This window comes from Typopeltis vanoorti, chromosome 2, assembly GCF_054136105.1.
Source record: "Typopeltis vanoorti isolate ZY-2024b chromosome 2, IOZ_Tvanoo_1.0, whole genome shotgun sequence".
NCBI lineage: Eukaryota > Metazoa > Arthropoda > Arachnida > Uropygi > Thelyphonidae > Typopeltis > Typopeltis vanoorti.
In genome coordinates this window covers 64,335,337-64,355,246 of record NC_143550.1, presented here as the reverse complement: position 1 = coordinate 64,355,246, position 19,910 = coordinate 64,335,337, and positions in this window count along the sequence as shown.

Genomic DNA, 19,910 nt, shown 5'->3' with positions numbered 1-19,910 from the left:
GAGGGATGATGTCACCACAGGCCGATGAAAATCATCTACTAACTATAGAGTTACTATATCCACAGAGGGATTTGAATCCAGAACCTGTTGGTTGCACAAAACGAAGATGCAATCCACTAAGTCACCCAGAGTTAATTTGTGGCCAGAGAACTGGCTAAATATCCCTTAAAATCAATGGAAAACTCCTCTAGTTAGGTTAGTAGCCGCGACTGTTGCTTTGGAAGACCTACGTTCATACTGTTCAAGAAGAGAGGAACTATCTAGGAGAGGTCTCTGAAGAAGCTAATCGACTTCCGATGGATGATGAACGCTGACCAGTTTTTCTTCCAAAATATACGCATTTCACAGAAATGGCACGCACTGCGCCTTAATGTTCGATGCGTGGCGATAATCTTAAAGCAACTCTCATTTGAATAGATTTTATTCGCTATGAAACTATGAAAGCAAACTATTCATAGTTTAGCAGCTATTAGATACTTCGATGTCTTAAAAGTAATTGAATAGAAAGAGCACGGGGAAAGAGAAAACTAAAAAAAAAAAAACAATCCTCCAAGTACGTTCCCATACTTGAATCTGAACTTACTACAAAATCAGCTTTGTGATTTCAAAGCTGATTTCTAAACTTTGAATAACTGCGCAGAAGCAAAATCGAAAAAGTATTTCTTATCTGCAATCAATGGCAAGGTCATAACCACTAATTTGCTTGCGTGAATTATTGTTTATAGCAGCGAATATTTCAAAATCTGTTGTTACATATCGTTTAGATGTTTCACGATAAGGTTTATATGTTCATGATTTCCCCGCTGTTATAAATTAGTTGGTATTATTTGGATCAACGTGGGTGTGGGTGAAAGTTACACTTAGATAAATCAGATAGACAATAAAGGCCAATAGGCTTATTGGCCTTTATTGTCTATCTGATTGTACTAAATAACAAAATGTTGGTTCTCAAATCGTAAATTTTAGTGTGCTCATTTCGAAGTAATATAGAAAACTCACCTAAATTAAGGACACCGTAGACAAGTAAATTTCTTTTCTTAAAAAAAAAAAAGTCGGTTAACTGCTGATAAACCCTCAAATATTGCTGACATCATAACAAAAGAACGAATAAAAAAAAAAACATTGGAATTTGCAGATATTTCAAGGCAACCTTTGTAGATGCAATCTGTGGAGTTGCATCTGCAAAGGGAATGTTTTTATATCTTATATCTTGTAAGAAATACAAGACCTGACTAAGGCTTGAAGCAACTATTTTATATTTAGGTTACCGTACCGAATTAGTACTCTCATAACACAATATTGTCCTTCTAAAGATTTTCTCATGAACTTCGCTAATTTCACCCCCTTAGAGGTCCATAATATTAATTTTCGAAAAATTGCGATTCAAATAATTCATCTAAACTCACCTTTCAATCAGAAAAAAATTTTCTAAGCTAGAACTTAGTCTACTTGGGTATCGATACTTGCTGTACGTGTCCATTCAGATATCCGGGAGAATTTATTCATATCTGATACGATCTTTCTCAAGTACCCTAAGGGGTGGGGGGGGGGTCCTTACAAGACAGTTTCTTTACTGCACCACAAGTGAGAAATCAAAAAAAGAAATCTTTCACCTTCGATACCCCCCTCCTCCCCCCACGAAAAAAAGAGAGATGAACGAGCACTACGTTCCAACACTCCCCCCCTTCCCCAGTCCGCACGGGGCTGTTTCATACATCACAGTAAACCATAAATGTTTACAGACGCTGTTACCAAACGCTCTCTGACCCGCAACACAATTTGTTTTGTCAAGGTCGTGTTGTGTTTAAACAATAGGAGGCTTTCGTAGCGACCGCTCATTCGCCGTAATTATTTGTCGGCTGAGCAGAAGGAGGAGATAATGAAGAGAGCACAGAGCCCCAGACGTAAGGAGAATTTTCTGTGTCTCGTGTCTGTGGTCCACGGTTCGTGTCAAATTTTTGTGTGCACTTTTGCTCCGAAGAACTATAACTTAATGCGAGACGCAGTTAGGCAAACAGCAGTGTTTGCAGCTGAGACGGAAATATCCTGTCAACATATTGTTAGTTCTGGTTGCATCTACGTCCGGCTAGCGACAAAGTTGCCGTATAAATCATGGTGGAATTAGACATACTCCGTTCAGGTGGGTAAAAAGCAATGGCTTGCTCATTGCGTCAGAGCAGCTCATAACTTATCCTAAAGGTCTGTTAGCAGAGTGTGTTCTGGTTGGACTCGTAACTTCTCTCTCCTTGTACGCTAAGCTTCCCCATAGGACTCTCTCAGAGACAGGAAACCATACATAAGCTAGTTCAAGTGGCTTAACTGTAACCAAAGTTGTGCCATACCTCACAGTCTATTCATAAGACCGTTACCGACACTAAACCTCAGTTTAGGCTTAGCAGACGAAAGCCGAATTCAAGTTAATTTACTAAAATGATTGCAGAATAACAGACAGTCCAATATTAACCTTACCTTTTGTTTCAAATGGAATCAAATGTGGCCTCTGATGTGGATATGTATACGTGAAGACGAAACCTATAACGACAAAGCAACCGATTGTCAAATAGAGCAAGCACAAATGTTTATAGTTATGATCGTTACTTTATTTTTTGGTGTAAATGAATAGTACTACATGCAGCGCTGCCTATCGGAAAATTAGTCTGTTTGTTTTTTGTTAAAAAAAATATGACATTAAAACTGAGCGGGAAAAACAGGTACCTACTTTTGTCTCAGAAGCTTAAATTACAGATTAGAATACAGAATTTATCGGAGAGTTTTTCATAATCCTGCTTTACTAATTTGAGGCGTATCTCACTATATTTCATTCAAAATTACGTTAACCACGTTATTCATCTTTGTTCAAGAACAAACTAAAGATTACTCGAGTATATTCTCAGAAAATGACAATATCGCTCTTAACTAAAGCTGGTAGAAATTAGTGCAGCGTACCTCTTAGTATAAACAACACAGCTGCACTTAATCGCATCTACCATGCAGGATGTAGCGGTTGTCTTGGTTTATTCAAATGAGAGGAGGAAATGAAACACAGTTGGAATTATGATGACGTTTATTAAGGACTACATCGTGTATAATATGAAAATAAAACCGACTAGCAGAACTTGGATAATTAGTAGGGAGAGTCGGTGATGGGAAGAGGTTAGTGCGCTCCTTAGAATAGGATACTAGAATGAGAAAACAAGTGGGTATTGAGAGGAGGGAGAATCCTATCGCTGGTGGAAGCCTCACCAATCTTAAGAAGTTTATATACAACTAGAAATATCTAGATATGGAACAACTGATCTCGAAAGAATCAACGAGAGAACTCTTTCAATACTGATCGTCTTTTTGAAAATCGTTTTACATAGATTAATATGCCCTCTCAAGGCTTGGGTTTAACATTAAATTAAATGCTTTTGGGGAGTTTAAAAGAAAAAATAGTTAACTTTTATGTTCAGCACAATTCTCTCTTTACAATTTATGTGTACCCACATTATTTCCATGTTTTATTCCACGCGATCTTCCTCGGCTCTCAATGGCAACGCCTCTTGAGTACCATCGCATCAAATGACCTTGTGACCCTCCATCGATCGGGGAGCCAACCTCTACTTATGCACCTAACCAATGTGGCGTTTGGTTACTCAAATAGCAAATGCTGTACGATTTCTTTAGAGACTTGCAAACATTCCTTTTGAGGGTGTTTAGAGACCCCCAATCTCTTTTAGTTTCAGTTTCGGAATTGTTGCTTTCATTGACGTGTACATTTGATCACGTGAGTATCACACAGGATGGGTATACGATACCTAACCTTATAGATATAATCTCCAAAAATATGCGAGTGTACTTCCATTGTACATCATAGTAGCACCCGCATTAAACTTTCTAAATACAGACATTCTTCTGTATATCATAGTAGCACCTCTTCGATGACGCTAACCTACGAATGTGCAGTGATGAAGGGTTGCTGAAATATTATTCAACCTACAGATGCTTGTTTGTGCATTCATTCTATAACTAATGCTAACATAAGGTCTCTCAGAGCAAGAAGTAAATATCATAATAAATTAGTTCCGTTGCTTATCAATAGAGGGCTCTGAGTTCTTTCAAATGCAGTAACTATAGTCATACTACAGTAGTAAAAAAAAGCAGTTCGAAATGTAACGGGGATACCTTGACAAAGATTATATATAAAAAAAGTGTAATAGTCTTATAAATAATAGTCAAGAAAAAATTGCAACATAACGTAACTGGGATATTTTATATCCTTATTGACGTGTGGCCTGTGATGCATGGTTTTAATGATAGCTCCATCAGATTCGTATCGTATCAAGACGTCACTAAGAGATCCAAATAATGATAAATATATAATGTAATGATAAACAAAAAATATTATGTCAATTACATAATATTTTTTGTTTATCATTACATTATATCTTCGTCCTTGTGTATATTGGGGGTCAAAAAAGTTGTTATTTTATTCAAAGAACGCTGTCTCATACAACTGTTGTTCAGAGGATTTAATGTAGAAGTTGAAAGGCTTAATGAAAAGATTTTCAGATTTTTTTCCCCACGTTTGTTAAATTTGCTGACTGAAAACTTGAATCTCTTATACACATCTTCTTAACATAAGGTTCAGACAACCACGAAAAACCATTCTTAAATGTATTTGAACACTAAAACATATCACATTACTATTAAAATTTTAATTTAATTTAAACAGAAAATTGATGTTGCCCTGCAAAACAAAATTCCTCGTTATATACACATACATACATACATCTTCAAGGTCCACCTTTCCTAATTGGGTTGTAGGGGCAACAGCTGCAAGAAAAACTTCCAATGGTCACGATCCTCTGCCACCAAGCTCAGGTATTCTGGTGGGATTCCCAAACGTGTCCACCCAAGGTTTTGGATATAATCTATCCAGCGAGTCATTGACCTCCCACCCTCTGGCTTGGCAATGAAGGCCTGCTGAGGGAGCCTTTCTTGTGGCATTCTGACCAGGTGCCCGTACCAACGTAACTGTGATCTCTCAACACGGAGAAGCAGCGGTTGAGTATTGAGGGGTTTCGCGAATTGCAGAGCTCCTGACTCTGTCGAGTCTTGTCAGCCCCGCAACCCCTCGAAAGAACCTCATTTCAGCCGCTTGGATTCGTGTCCGCATTCTTTCGGTCATTACCCACCTCTCATGACCATAGGTGAGGATGGGGACATAGACTGTATTGAAGGCAGCTAGCTTTGCCTTCTGGCTTAACTCTCGCTTCAATACTACCGAACGGCCAAGCTCCCGCAATATTGAGCTTGCTAAGCTAATTCGAATATCTAGCTCTACGTCCCATTTTCCATCATTCGTGAATATGGACCCAAGGTATTTAAACTTCTCCACCTGCCTCATTGGGACTCCACTTACATGTAGAGTGCACTGGGATGGTTGTCTTGAGACCACAAATGTTTCAGTTTTGGCCAGACTAATCTTCATTCCAGCGTCTGCACAAACAGCAACAAACCGATCCAGGGTCCGCTGGAGGTCATCTGCGGAAGAGCTAAGCAGAACTAGGTCATCTGCAAAAAGCAGACGTCCAATGCTACATCTTCCAATTCTGACACACTCACTGCCTCGGCTGTGCCTATCAATCCAGTCCATAAATAATATGAAAAGGAGGGGTGACAGAACACACCCTTGGCGGAGGCCAACGGAGACTGTGAAAGGTTCAGACTTTGTGCTGTTTACCCTGACACAAAATTCTAGGCATTCATACAGGGACTTCATGGCAGCTAATAGTTGGCCATCCACTCCATACTCCTGTACTACTTGCCAAAGCTTATCCCGAGGAACCTGGTCATATGCCTTCTCCAAGTCCACAAAATATGTGTAGACATTCTTGGCATATTCCCAAGATTTCTCAAAGACTTGCCTTAAAGTGAAGATTTGGTCAGTTGTGCTTCTACCAGGACGAAAGCCACATTGTTTTTCCTGGAACTTTGACTCAACTATGCCCCTGCACCGTCTTTCCAAGCACCTAGCATACACTTTTCCAGGCAGGCTGAACAGAGAGATGCCACGATAGTTACTGCAATCCTTCTGGTCTCCCTTCTTGAAAACTGGTATTATTATGCCTGTCTGCCATTGCTTTGGTGCTCGCCCAGATATCCAAGCAGCCTGACACACTCGAGTCAGCCAGAGAACACCGTCTCGATTTAAGGCATTTAGCATTTCGGGCCGAATTTCATCATCACCAGCAGCTTTGCCCGATTTTAGCGATTTTATTGCTAAATGGACCGCTTCTGCTGTGAGACTAGTCATTGCCCCGATCTGAGCCTCTTGGATGTCCACAACTGCTGGGCCACCCGGGTTAAGAAGGCTCTCAAAGTATTCCCTCCATCTGTGGAGGATATCCTTCTCGGTTGTTAAAAATGCACCATTAGAGGCCTTGATTGCCCTTGCTGTGCACGATTTCCTCCCTCGAAGGCGGCGGATGGTCTGCCAGAATACTTTGCTTGCATTTGAATAGGATGAGTCTAACCTTTCTCCAAAGGATTCCCAAGCCTTCTGCTTTTGTGTCTTCACTGCCTCAGCAGCAGCTTTTCGTGCCTCAGCATACCGCAAACGCATCTCAGGTGAGCTGACCCTAAGCCATGTAAGGTAGACTCCTTTTTTGCCTGGACAGTTTTTTGGACTTCTTGGTTCCACCAAGGTGTTCTTTTCTCACTGCCCATTGCCACGCCGAGCCGCTTTCTGCCACAGCATGAGAGTGCAGAGGCAGTGACAGCTGTTCTGAACAGCTTCCACTCCTCCTCAACATCTGTAGTATGCTTGGGAATCTCTTTGAACCTGGAGGAAATGTCATCTGCAAAATTCTTCCTCAGAGCCTCATTTTCCAATGCCTCCAATTTCACGCGGTATAGCTGTTTAGGCTACCAGCGTTGATGGTAGCATCTGGTTTCTGAAGCCATAGAGTGCACAGAACAAGGTGGTGGTCAGTTGACATTTCTGTCCCTCTTCTCACACGAGTGTCCAACACTGAGGAAAATAGGTCTGCTGAGACTATAAAGAAGTCAATCAGAGACCTTTGTTCTAGTGTATCCCTGTACTAGGTATACTTATGAACTTCTCGGTGCTGGAGGAAGGTATTCATTATGGACAAGCTGTTAGTACAGCAGAAGTCCAATAATTTCAACCCATTCAGGTTAAAGTCAGGGGCGCCGTTCCTCCCAACCACCCCCTCTACGTCTGGTCATCTGTTCCAACATGTGCATTGAAGTCACCCATTTGCAGGACTGATTTCATGTCTGCCACCCTGTCAAAAGCAGCATCCACTTCCTCTAGGAAAGCAGAGTATTCTGACTCCAGATTAGGAGCATAGGCTTGCACCACAGTCAAATCATGGTTTTTCATCTGAAGCCTTAACACACACACCCGTCCTCCCCAATGGGATCTACTCAGCAACACGGTCGGACAGCTGGGAGCTTGTGAGTATCCCCACACCCGCCTGAGCAGACATTGTCGGGCTCACACCAGAGTAGTAGAGCTTCTACCCCTTATCCAGGTCGACAGTTCGAGAGCCTCTCCTCTTGGTCGAAGAAAGCCTGACTAAGTCTAGCCGGTAGCGCTTGGCTTCCTCGACCAGTTCCAACTCCTTCCCTGTCAGAGAGAAGATGTTCCAGTTGTCTAAAGCCATAGTCTGGTGCCGTTGTCGTTGCCATTTCCGTCCTTTTCCAGAACCATTTCTTTGCGCTGCCCCTAAACACCTCTCCAAACGGGTAGCGGGCCCATTGATGGAGTTTCCTCTTGCAATGTGCTGAGGAGTGGTGTCTAAGGGAGACTGTAACATATTTTTCGAACGGGTCTCTCTGCCTAAAACCCGAACGCGTCCCTTGGTAACCCGCGTGACGGACGATGCGGTATGAACATTTTTTGATGGCCTAACATAAGGTCTCTCAGAGGAAGAAGTAAATATCATAATAAATTAGTTCCGTTGCTTATCAATAGAGGGCTCTGAGTTCTTTCAAATGCAGTAACTATAGTCATACTACAGTAGTAAAAAAAAGCAGTTCGAAATGCAACGGGGATACCTTGACAAAGATTATATATAAAAAAGTGTAATAGTCTTATAAATAATAGTCAAGAAAAAATTGCAACATAACGTAACTGGGATATTTTATATCCTTATTGACGTGTGGCCTGTGATGCATGGTTTTAATGATAGCTCCATCAGATTCGTATCGTATCAAGACGTCACTAAGAGATCCAAATAATGATAAATATATAATGTAATGATAAACAAAAAATATTATGTCAATTATATAATTACTATCTTCGTTCTTGTGTATATTGGGGGTCAAAAAAGTTGTTATTTTATTCAAAGAACACTGTCTCATACAATTGTTGTTCAGAGGATTTAATGTAAAAGTTGAAAGGCTTAATGAAAAGATTTTCAGATTTTTTCTCCACGTTTGTTAAATTTGCTGACTGAATCTAAGGTAAATTCTTGAAACCTAAATCTCTTATACACATCATCTTAACATAAGGTTTAGACAACCACGAATAACCATTCTTAAATGTATTTGAATTTGAACAAATCTAAAACATATCACATTACTATTAAAATTTTAATTTAATTTAAACAGAAAATTGATGTTTCCCTGCAAAACAAAACTCCTCGTTATATACATCACAAAAAAATAATTATTGTGTTTATATTAATCTGGATTTTTTTTGTCTTTTTCTATATCCTCGTTTCCAGTTATTGGTTTATTTATGTTGAAAAAAGCATTGCTGTCTAGATTTAAAAATTTCTTGTTATCCCTGTCGTTTAGTTTGTTTTATAAATATACATATTGCATGCTCTTACAACCTATTGCAAAACCAGGAGGTATAGGCATATCGATTGCAATTTCTGCGCAGTTTTCTGCAACAAGGAAACAACATTATTTCCTGTATGACACTCACATGTTGTTCAGTTGGGTATCGGCACTGCAAGTGGGATTAGCTAATGATTTCACAACGAAAATAATAGTCACGACTCTTAAATATATTTAAATAGGCTGTGAGTATGGGCAAAAGATAATGGGTATCAATTTAATGTCGAGAAATGTAAAGTTATATATTTTGGGATAAATAGATTACAAGCCGTGTATTACATTGATGGCTCTGTACTCCACAAAATAGATCTGAAGCTTCAATAGCTATAAGATTACTTGGCTATTGAAGCACGCATTAATATGTAGGATAAGGAAGTTGTCATTCCACTTTATGAGGCCTTCATGCATCGACATCTGGATTACTGTGTTCAAGTCCGGTCCCTTGGGGATGAGGAAGCAATGAAGAAGACTCAGAGGTAAGCGACTAAGATAGTGAGTGATCTGTGGAATGTTCCCAATGAGGATGGATTGAAAGTGGGTGAGGGGATTGCAGGCGTTGGTTGATAGAAGAAAAAGAGGGGATGAGATAGAAACATTTAACTTACTTAAAAGATGTTGGGGAAATGTTTCAGCACTTGACTAGAAGAACCAAAACAAGGGGTCATCCATGGAGGTTGAATAAAGGTGTGGTCAGTAGGGGGTGTGAAGACTAGATTTTTTGCTTGGAGAGTTGTGAATGAGTGAAATGGGTTGCCAAAGTCAGTCGTGATTGCTTTGTTAATGGGTTCAAGGAGAAGTACGATAGATATTGTGTCGATAGTTTGGGTCTCCTGCGATGAGTCTTCAGACTGCATGGAGATGCCCACATTATAATAATATTTGTGATGTATATGTCATCCAATGAATGAAAAGTGTAGGTAGGTTAAAAATAATCAAAAACAATTCAACATCGAACACCGGCATGCTCCTTTAGAATTGCAGAAATGTTTGCGCCTCCTAGCTCAGTAATCCTGTTTTGCGGTATGAAAAATCTGAGTTTCTGGCAAGGAAACTGTCCCATCCGCGTATGAGACAACAGATACCTCAACTCAGTCGGAATTGAGAATGATCCTTCGGTTGGGAAGATCGGGTTCGAGCCACGTCTGTAACGCGAAAAACATTCATCGGGGATTTTTCGATTGAAGTCGAGTTAATCTGTCTCATGTGGAGGTGGAGATTTTCTGCTCCCCAAAACTCCATTTTTTCGTCCAGCAAAGTATGCAAATCTCTTCATCCGCAATGCAGTGTCGAGTAGAGACAATAATGGACGAAGCCAGGAAGTGAAGATGTTTAAGAAACTATTTTACTTAGTTGTAATTGAAAAGGATGGAGGACTATCTCAAATGTGTCGTCCTTATTGACCAAGTGAACAACGTATTTCTCGTTTTCCTACCAATACTCGCTAGACTCACATTTTGCTGTGAGAATCGCTACGAGACCCCCCCCCCCTCTCATCGTGCTTAGTGGAGTTCTGAAGTGGCTTGATTGGTCTTTATGTAGTCCTTCACATAAAATATTTTAATAAGAAACAGCTAAGAATAATAATAATAAAAAAACAGAGGGTTTTAATACATAGAAAAAATTATTGTTAATGAGATCTTGACAATTATTCTTCACACTGATTGTCAAGATCTCATTAACACACTGATGCAGGCCTGTGAAGACGGACAGAAACTCACGCGCGGATTTTTTTTTTTTTAATTTAAAAATAAGCTCTCATAAAAAAGGATCTACATGTTTCTGAAACATTAAAAAAAGATAATTGTTATTTATTTATTATTTATTATTTTATTATTATTATTATTTTATTTATTTATTTTTGTTTGAAATGTGTTGAATATTTCGGGAAATATTCAACACATTTCAAGGTCTCATAGGATTGATCATTGGTTGCTCTTCATTCCATCAGCAACTCTTGCTGCATACCTAACATAACTAATATTTTAGTCTTGTCATAAACCCTCATTCTTAATTTCGATCACTCAGAAATACTAAGAGAAATAAGTTGATAATATTCTCCATCTATAGATTATTTAATTTCATTTCGAATAACCCCTTTGTCTAGTCACGCTTAGAGCGTGACCAGATATCATATGGAAGTATGATAGCCGCTAAAAACTAAGTTTATTTCATCCCGCATATTGCAAATCGGCCAGAGAATATACACAATTAACAGACGTAGCATGAAATAAATGACGTAGCATGTGGCTAGTGGTTTATATAATTTACTGGTCGGCAGTAGATAGCGTAGTGTGCGTGTAGATGGAGGCTGAAGTAGTGTGGACATTGAGCCGTGTGGTGTAGAGCCTCCTTCAGCAAATGGATTCCATGGAGGTGTCAGGCAATAATAATAATAATAATAATAATAATAATAATAATAATAATAATAATAATAATAAGCGCCATAGAAACTAATATAACTAGCATCAGGATTTCGGTGGTAATCATGTCTTTGTTAAAGACATTTTACTGTTACCGTTGGATAGGCATTTTGAGATAAGAAGGGAAGAACTTTATCGTTAAACAAAGGAGATGCTTATCGAAAAGACACCTACGCATCAGTAGTTTGGCTTTCGAAATGATTCTCAGGGTAGAATTCTTACTGGCTTTACAGTTTTTTTTGCTTCCAGTGAGAAAGCTTTTTTTTTTTTTTTCAAATCTTAGACCAACCCAGTAGCACTCTTTACTTGCACGTGCATGAAACACGGGATGTGCGTTAAACCAGTCATCCAGCACGGAGTACCCACCTTCCGGCCACGGAACTGTTATCTAATGACCCTTTCTCCCACAGACCCACGAGGATAATTTACGAAAGCATTTTTAAGAACGCTGTCTGACGATATTTTCTTATTCTGTATCTTCCTTACTAAAATAGAGAAACTTGCCAGCGCGTTGTACTTTTATCAGCCTATCCCCGGCGATAACAGCAAATTTCCTTCTTAGAATTTCGTGTGTATTTACTTTGTTATTTTAAAGATTCTCCGACATTTCCAAGAAACACTTCTTTGTGTAGGATATTGAGGGTATGAATGAGTTAATTACTGCATATTCCGGAGATAACTTTCAAGAAATAAAAATATATTTAAAGAAAATAAATGGACGTATTCATTTAAAATGGAGATTGGATCATTGAACACTACAAGGCAAATATATTTCGCAGATGTGAAATTGTATACATAATTTTATACCTGTTACTGGTACCTGTTACTGTATCTTTTTTTATAAATCCTAATAGTCAGTAATTCTGTACCTTAGTGTAAATTAATGGCAACCAATCATATATCAGTATCAGTATAGCTATAAAATATTTATACACACATACAGACGTCTGTACATTATATATCAAAATTCTCACAGACCAAACACGCTACTTTGCAGAGCAATCCACCAACATATTATGTATTTTATTATGTACAGATATGTAAAAATGTTTTTTTTTGGGGGGGGGGGGATGGACTGAGTCCTGACGCTCTATCCCTTCATCTGATTGAAGAAAATGTGTGGATGGGGAATTATTGAGCTATAAGCTCTGGTCATGGTTGGGTAACGGCAATAGCCGAGCCTCAGTTAAAACTTCATTGGCTACAGCATTGCCATCCGTTATCCTCAGAGTCACCTGTTCCCAATCCATTGGTCATGTACAAATGTAAAACGTTGCTGATTTGATGGGTGAATATATGCTTTTCATATTCTCCTTTGTCTGAGGGGGGAGTTCTTTGAGTGGAGAGTTATTGAACGTTAAGCTCGGCCTGGAAGGGCAGTGAGATTAGCTGTGTTCAGCTGAACATAGAACTGACTTGGGTCTTTTGTGTTTGTAGAATTATGCTTCGTTGTAGTCTGAAACTTGCTTGATCAGCGGGTTTGGATGACTGTTTGTCTTGGTGAAGAACTTTCTGCTAGATCATAAAGGAGGGATGTGATGTAGGGAGTGTTGACTTCTCTGTGAATCTGGGAGTTTATAATGAACCACGGGGCATCCAGAATCCTTCTCAGGCATTTGTTCTGTATTCTCTGCAGCTTTTGAATATTGTATTCGAGGTGTTGCTCCATGCAGGAGATGCGAAAGTGATGACTGGACGTAGAACTGAGCGATTGCTTTGGATGTCTTCAAGCTTATGTGTTTTATATGATTGGTGAATTGGAGTTTTTTTGTCAAGCATGCACCGAGGTATTTGACTTCACTCTGCCATGGGATCTTGACACCCAGCAGGTGTATGTCTTCCTTGATCTGAAACTTCTTTTTGGTGAACAGGATGGCTGAATTCTTCAGTGGGTTTGCTTGGATCCTCCAGTCCATCAGCCATTTTTCCAATATATGAATACTGTTTTGGAGTTTTTTGATAGCTAGTTTGGTACTGAGAGATCTTGCTAATAAAGCGGTGTCATCCGCATATAATGATGTACAAATGTCCTTATAAGAAGTGGCTTAAAGGGGCGAAGCAAGAATGCTTTTCATCTTCCACGTTATCTGTAGAGGACAGTGTAGGGATAAGGTGTTATCGAACTATTAAAGCTCTGATCATGGCAGGAGGGTAACAGCAATAGCCGAGCCTCAGTTAAAACTTCATTGGCTACAGCATTGTCATCCATTACCCTCCAAGTATTAATCACTGCATCTCACGATCGATTATTTATTCTCCTTCATGTACAAATGTAATCAAACAGAAATCGATTTATTATTAATTTATTTTTAAAATAAAATGGCTTCTTAAGTATATTTTATTTCAAATATTGTAGTCCTGAAAACTACTTTCTTTAAAATTGTATTTAATAATATATTATAGTTTATAAAAAACTGTATCATATTTTTGTTAAAATTAAGTAAATTAAGCCTAGATAATAACGTTCTTAAATCATGGAGGTAAAAATATTTCGAAACTAACAGAAAACGAAGTTAAAAGAACAAAACTCATAAAGCTTTTGGTCACTGACTGCATTTTTCCATCGCCGATTTAAACAATAAAGTCTAGTTTTCTAAATAATAACCAGAAATTTGTTTAACAGATATATTAATGAACTGGGTTCATCCAGTTCATGGCTCAAATTTGAAAAATATGTGCTGTGGATAAAATAACTTCTCTTTGACATACAAAAGTGATAATTTGTGGGCAACTCATCTAGTTCTGCTCATACATTGAGAAAGCTATGAAGAAGATAACTCCTATTTCCAACCCTCTCCATGTAAGTAAATACTGGAAAGCCCATTGGCTTATAAATGTTTGCTTTCGTCATGCCATCAGATCCGATAAATTTTGCCTCGAGTCTTTCATATTCACTGTCCAACGACGTTGTCATTAGGTTGTTCATAGAAACCGCACCAACCGAAAAATATTAATTTTATTAACATAATCTTATTTATTCACACAATCTAATTTCTTTCATTGCTCATGATTTCCATTGGTAAATATTGTGAGTTAAAAGTGATCAATGCTAATCTCCAAAAAGAATTGATTATTAATTCAAATTTGTGCTTCCTTGTTGAATTCCCATTTTTAACTAAATAGACAGCCTGCACGAACGAGGTCAACACTAATGAGGGTCTCCTCAGTTAAACCATTTCTAAGAAGTAAGCGGATGTATGCTGTTTTTAAAACGTGTTTCTCCAAAACAACAAATAATGAGTTGCAGTCACGCTTTTCATATCCAAAAATTAGTTAATAAACTGACAGTAGACCACGAAAAGTTCTGTTCAAGTGTTGATTATTTAAATCTACAGCCACGTTCCGAATTGACTAAGCATGATTTCATTGTCTGATATTCAATGTTCTGCAAATTTTCTTTCTTTTTTTTTTTTTCTCTCTTGATATCTAATCATTATTGTTGAAACATATCACCAATATCTGACAGGTTTGTAAATGGAAAATTAGTCTTAAATGTAAACTTTTTCTCCAATGTATGTTTACTCCACTAACACCGTACTGAATCTGAAATGAGAAAGGATTTGGCCGAATTGCTCTTTTTTCGATCTTTTTTGCTTAACATGCAAAGAGATCCCTCTTTCAAGTGTCAAATGATGCCAAGGTTGACATGTTCTCTGTTCGTATAAAACCCATTGCTTAAACATTTATTATTATTATTTAAACAATTTTTAAAATAGCTTCTAATTTTCCTTTGGATTATGTCATCATTTACTTAATATTCAATCCCTGAGAGAGAGAGAGAGAAAAAAAAACGTCAGTCAAAAGTAATTACGTCGACACACACACACTGTTGCTGTTCGTTTTCCTCAAAAATTAGACGAGATAAAGCGATAAAATGTCGAAAAAAAAATCAGTTCCTTTTAAAAAAAGCGACGCGAAGAAACCCGAAAAACGACTCCAAGAGCTAGGCCTAACGTATTTGCGGTTTAACGCCGCGGCAAGTTGTCTCTTCTACAAGCGTAAATTTATCTCTCTCTCCATCTGCACATAGGTCGTTAAGGCCCTACTTTTAAGTGGCTTAAGTTGCAGCCCCTTTAAATATTTAAGCCGCTTGTCGCTTCGGAGCAGAACAGAAAAATACGAAGCCTCACATCTCCGCTATTTGTCTGCCACTCCACCGGCAACGGTGATGCATCCCTGAAGCGGAGCGAAAGCAGACCGCGTGGTTTGGATAGGCGGTTTTCGATCTTTAACAGTAACCCCCTCCCCTTCCCAACATCGTTAATTTTACTTTTCTCCAGTGTTTTGTCAGCAAATCAACCTTTAAAATCAATACTTTTAATTTTCAATCACGCTTGAAGCTACCTTCAGCTTTTTTTTTTTTACCCACTTTACCTCAAGGAATAGAATGATTACGGTTTTCTTTCCCACTCCATCCTCCTCCCTCCCTTGTATCAACTTATGCATCACCACCACTAACATAAAATGTTAAGTTTTCCTTCGTTGTTAACAAGACAAGTTACTGATGGAGAGCGATTCGTTTTCTGAAGGTTCACTACTTGTTCGACTGTCTTCGGCATGGATGTATTTTTTTGTGTGTGTGTGTGTGTTTTTTGTTGTTGTAATGTATTTAGTATACTTATCGTGCATGGCAAATGATATAAGTACACGCGCCGGAAAGGTTGTTTGTCGGTAAAATCCCGAATTGACAAGTGCATTCATGTGGCAATTTTCTTTCTAAACTCCTCTTATACTGAATACAGTTGGACATGATGATGTTTAGTAACGACGAAGGAACCTTTCCAATTAAGTATTGTCAACTCCAGTCATAATCCTTCACTCCAGAGTCTATATTGCAATGAGTTCTGTTTACCAAGCACCTCCACATGCGAACTTTGATTAGAAAAGATCTACGTTCCAATTCTATAACGAGAAACCTTCATAAATTCTCTTCAACTGAACGCAAGTTAGCATTTGTAACACGGAGGTGAAAGGATTCCTCTCCCTTTTTGGAATCTTGGTTTTTTTTCATTCGTAAAACACGCATACAAGATCGAATAAACAGGAGTAATTAACACATGTAATACAGTAGCTTCACAGTCTTGTTGCATCCGTCATAATTCTAATCAACATTTACTGAAACTCTCCATATTGATTACACACCAAAGCAATAAAGATATGAAGAGACTTCTTGTGTTCAATAGTTGTTTGCCAGCTTTGTCCCAAAGAATAAACCTTATATGAGTCTGGCTATCTCGTTTTCAACTGAACAAAGGCTTTATGAAGTTGCTCGTATTATAAGCAAGTTTCGAACTTAGGTCATACCGTTCAAAGGATACTTAAAAATGTGTATATATAGAATGGATTTTCAATGGACGTGTTATCTTCCATAGTATACATTGAAGCTTTGACAGTATAATTTCAGTTAACCTCGTTATACCTCAAAATTAGCTACTTAAAGCTTTGCATAAAAGCAGAGAACAGTACTTGAATTACTAATTCTGATCCTCACTTATTAGCCCCCTTAGGAAAACGGCCCTCTATCTCTAATAATGATGTAAGAATACGTCCTTGAACATTAACTTTGTTCTGAATATAACTTGACAATGTCTTCAATAGTTTCATTCGCACACTGAAAGGAAAATGTCTTGTTTAGCATATTTTATTGAGATTTCGTTAGAAGTGGATCTATACGAAATAATATATTAAATTGCTCGAGGAAATCTTCTAACGGATATTCAAGCACGACAGGTTGATAGTAAGAAACCCGTTATTAGGAGGCCGCTTAGAACAAACAAGGCGTTTGAAATTCAAGGACTTAAGAAAGAACAAAACGGTTGCGATAGAAAAACTCAACCTTACTCTAAAGGACCCCACGTTATGTTACAGTATGATCATCACCGCGGCTATAGGGAAGTAGCAGTCCCACCACACACACACACACACACACACACAGACAACATTATAGTGCAAGGATCCAAATTCTCTTAGTAGTATTATTCGTCCAATCACTTATCAAGTGTGTTTCCTACTAAAATACTACAATGCAGGTTAATGTCCCGTATTATTGAAACATTGGTAAATCAGTTGAGGCCTTTTACTATTTGTAAGTTAAATTCCATTTCGAAGTACCGCTGTTTCGTCCACGGTTTGTCCACAGTTAAACGCTTTCCGCATGATAAATTTATACCGGAACCTCCCACTCGTATCATGACAGCCACTTCTTCATCACGGTAAACACAATTCAGGAGAGCTGAGTTACCACTGTGAGATACGTGAACGTTATTTAAACCAACTTTTTGAATAATTTATTCGAAATCTGTCCAAAAGTGAGCGATACTTCTAAAGCTTACCCTCTCTCTCTCTCCTTATGATAATTTCTTTTCTTTCACTCTCTCGCTTGGTGGTGTGCTCCAGATGGTAATACCAAAGTTTCTGAATAGTGTTTCGCACAGGTTTGTGATACTTCAGATGCCCTTCATGGATCAACACTATAATCAACTGACTTACAGAAATGAGATTTAAGCAAACGGATATTCAAAGAACATTACCGATGGGATTGCATAATTATTGTTCGAGGTCACAAATTGCTTCAAGTTGCGGTAGCTTCCTTGTCCTTCGGTTGAAAATAATAATAAAAAAAAAAAGCAAAAGAAAAAAGAAATGAATTTTTTCCGAAATGAATTAGACCATTCCGGAATATTAAATGAATATATTATTATTATTATTATTATTATTATTATTATTATTATTATTATTATTATTATTATTATTACAGTGGTTAGTGATTTTATTTATTAAATTCATCGATCAGGTAAGAACTAGTCGAAAATGTGATGTAATCAGTGGCTTTGTTTCAACTATTTGCCATTTTCACATTCATGAAAATAAATTCAACGAGAATTTACTTCTCGAAGGAGAGATTGTGATCCACTTTGTGTAAATATTATGCGAAATACGGCTGCAAAGTCGTAGAAAGGGACCGAGTCCATGTTTGGCAGCCAAACAACACTGTTGATTCAAATAATAGTTTTAGGCTTTAATAAACAGAATGAAACTAAACTATTGAATAATGACAGTCCTAATTAGTTACGCGTTTTATTCCCTTATATACCAAAGTGAGAATTAACACAACAAGCATTTGGAATATACGAATAGTGGTTCAAATGTTCAGTTCCAAAAATATTGTGAGATGTCAGGATCAGAGGACGAAAAGCAAAAGTGTGTTGCATTCTTTTCATCCCCTACAAGCTCCCGAATAATCATGATAAGTAATATTTACTGAAGACGAATTGTTACTAACGCTAATCATCCAAACCAAATTCAAATAAACACAAAAGTAAAGTAGGTTGTTTCTTATTTATTTTAATTATTTATTGGTAAGTTCACAAATCGCACCGATAATGTTTTTTTTTATTAATTCATTTTTTGTATGGATTAAAACTATCATTTTTGGATTACGTTATTTTTTACTAAATGAAATGCGCGATACAAATCGGAATCCTCACAACTTTAAAACTCAAGACCGATTTATTTGCGTACTATCCACAGCCAGTTGCCGTTTGATGACATTGAAAATTAAAAGAAACAGTGAAAATGTAACAGATTCGTTAATTTTCATTTTTTAACCCTTTAATGTTCACTTTTTTTAATTTTTTTTCTCTTTCTTTTTTCAAAAAACGAGAAAAAATGTAAGCATATTCGCTCAAAATGATTTGCAATATTTCTTTGATTACTTCGTTTGCTTTGATTGCTATGGTTCTTCCTTATAACAAAAACTCTGAGCTCCTTATATTACTAGACAGCAAGTGACAATAGGTTTGTTCGATTTTCGTTTGGTGTTAATCTCAAACTAAATGACGAAAACCTGATTTGGTTTACTCGGTAACAGATGACGTTACGAGCATGGCAGAAAACGATCAGCTCAGGATTAAAATGCCAGGATGTCTAGTATTAAGGTTTAGTATCAATACAGTACCATATTGGATGAAGTTAAATAATCACTTATTGTAAATAAAAATATTTACGTTATGTCTAATATCAGAAGTATCTCGACCAGCTTTGCAACGGTAATTTTGTTGTTTATAAAAAAAAATTGTGCACGTTTTGGAAATAAAGAATGAACAGTTTAAAAAAATATCCCAATTGCAGAGCTAAATGCAAGGATTAAAAGGGTAAACATCGAATAAAAATCTTTGCTAGTAACGAATGAATATAATGATTATGAGAAGAATGAGCCGTGTGTCACATTCCATCCGATAATAAAACTCGGGGACCCACTTTTTCTGCTGCAGTGACAAATCGTATCTTACTGCTTACTTGACCTTCTGTCATTAATGAGAAGCACTTCAAATTCATCGGCATAATGTCGAAATAATTGACAGAGGTAGGTGTGGCGTGCCAAGGGGCTATTTGCGAACCAGAAGTTACGAATATTCCTTTAAGGAAAGTTGTTCGAATGGAACGCATAGAACCGAGCAGATGTTTCTTAACGTTCGAATTTATAGCGTACATCCTTAAGCTAAATAATGAGTCTGGAATCACAGACAGTTACATTGAAACCGTACAAATGTAGGGGAAGCACATCAACTAACAGTGCTAAGCTGCATAATTACAATTCACTTGCTTTTGTGCGTTTACCTTACTGGATGAAAT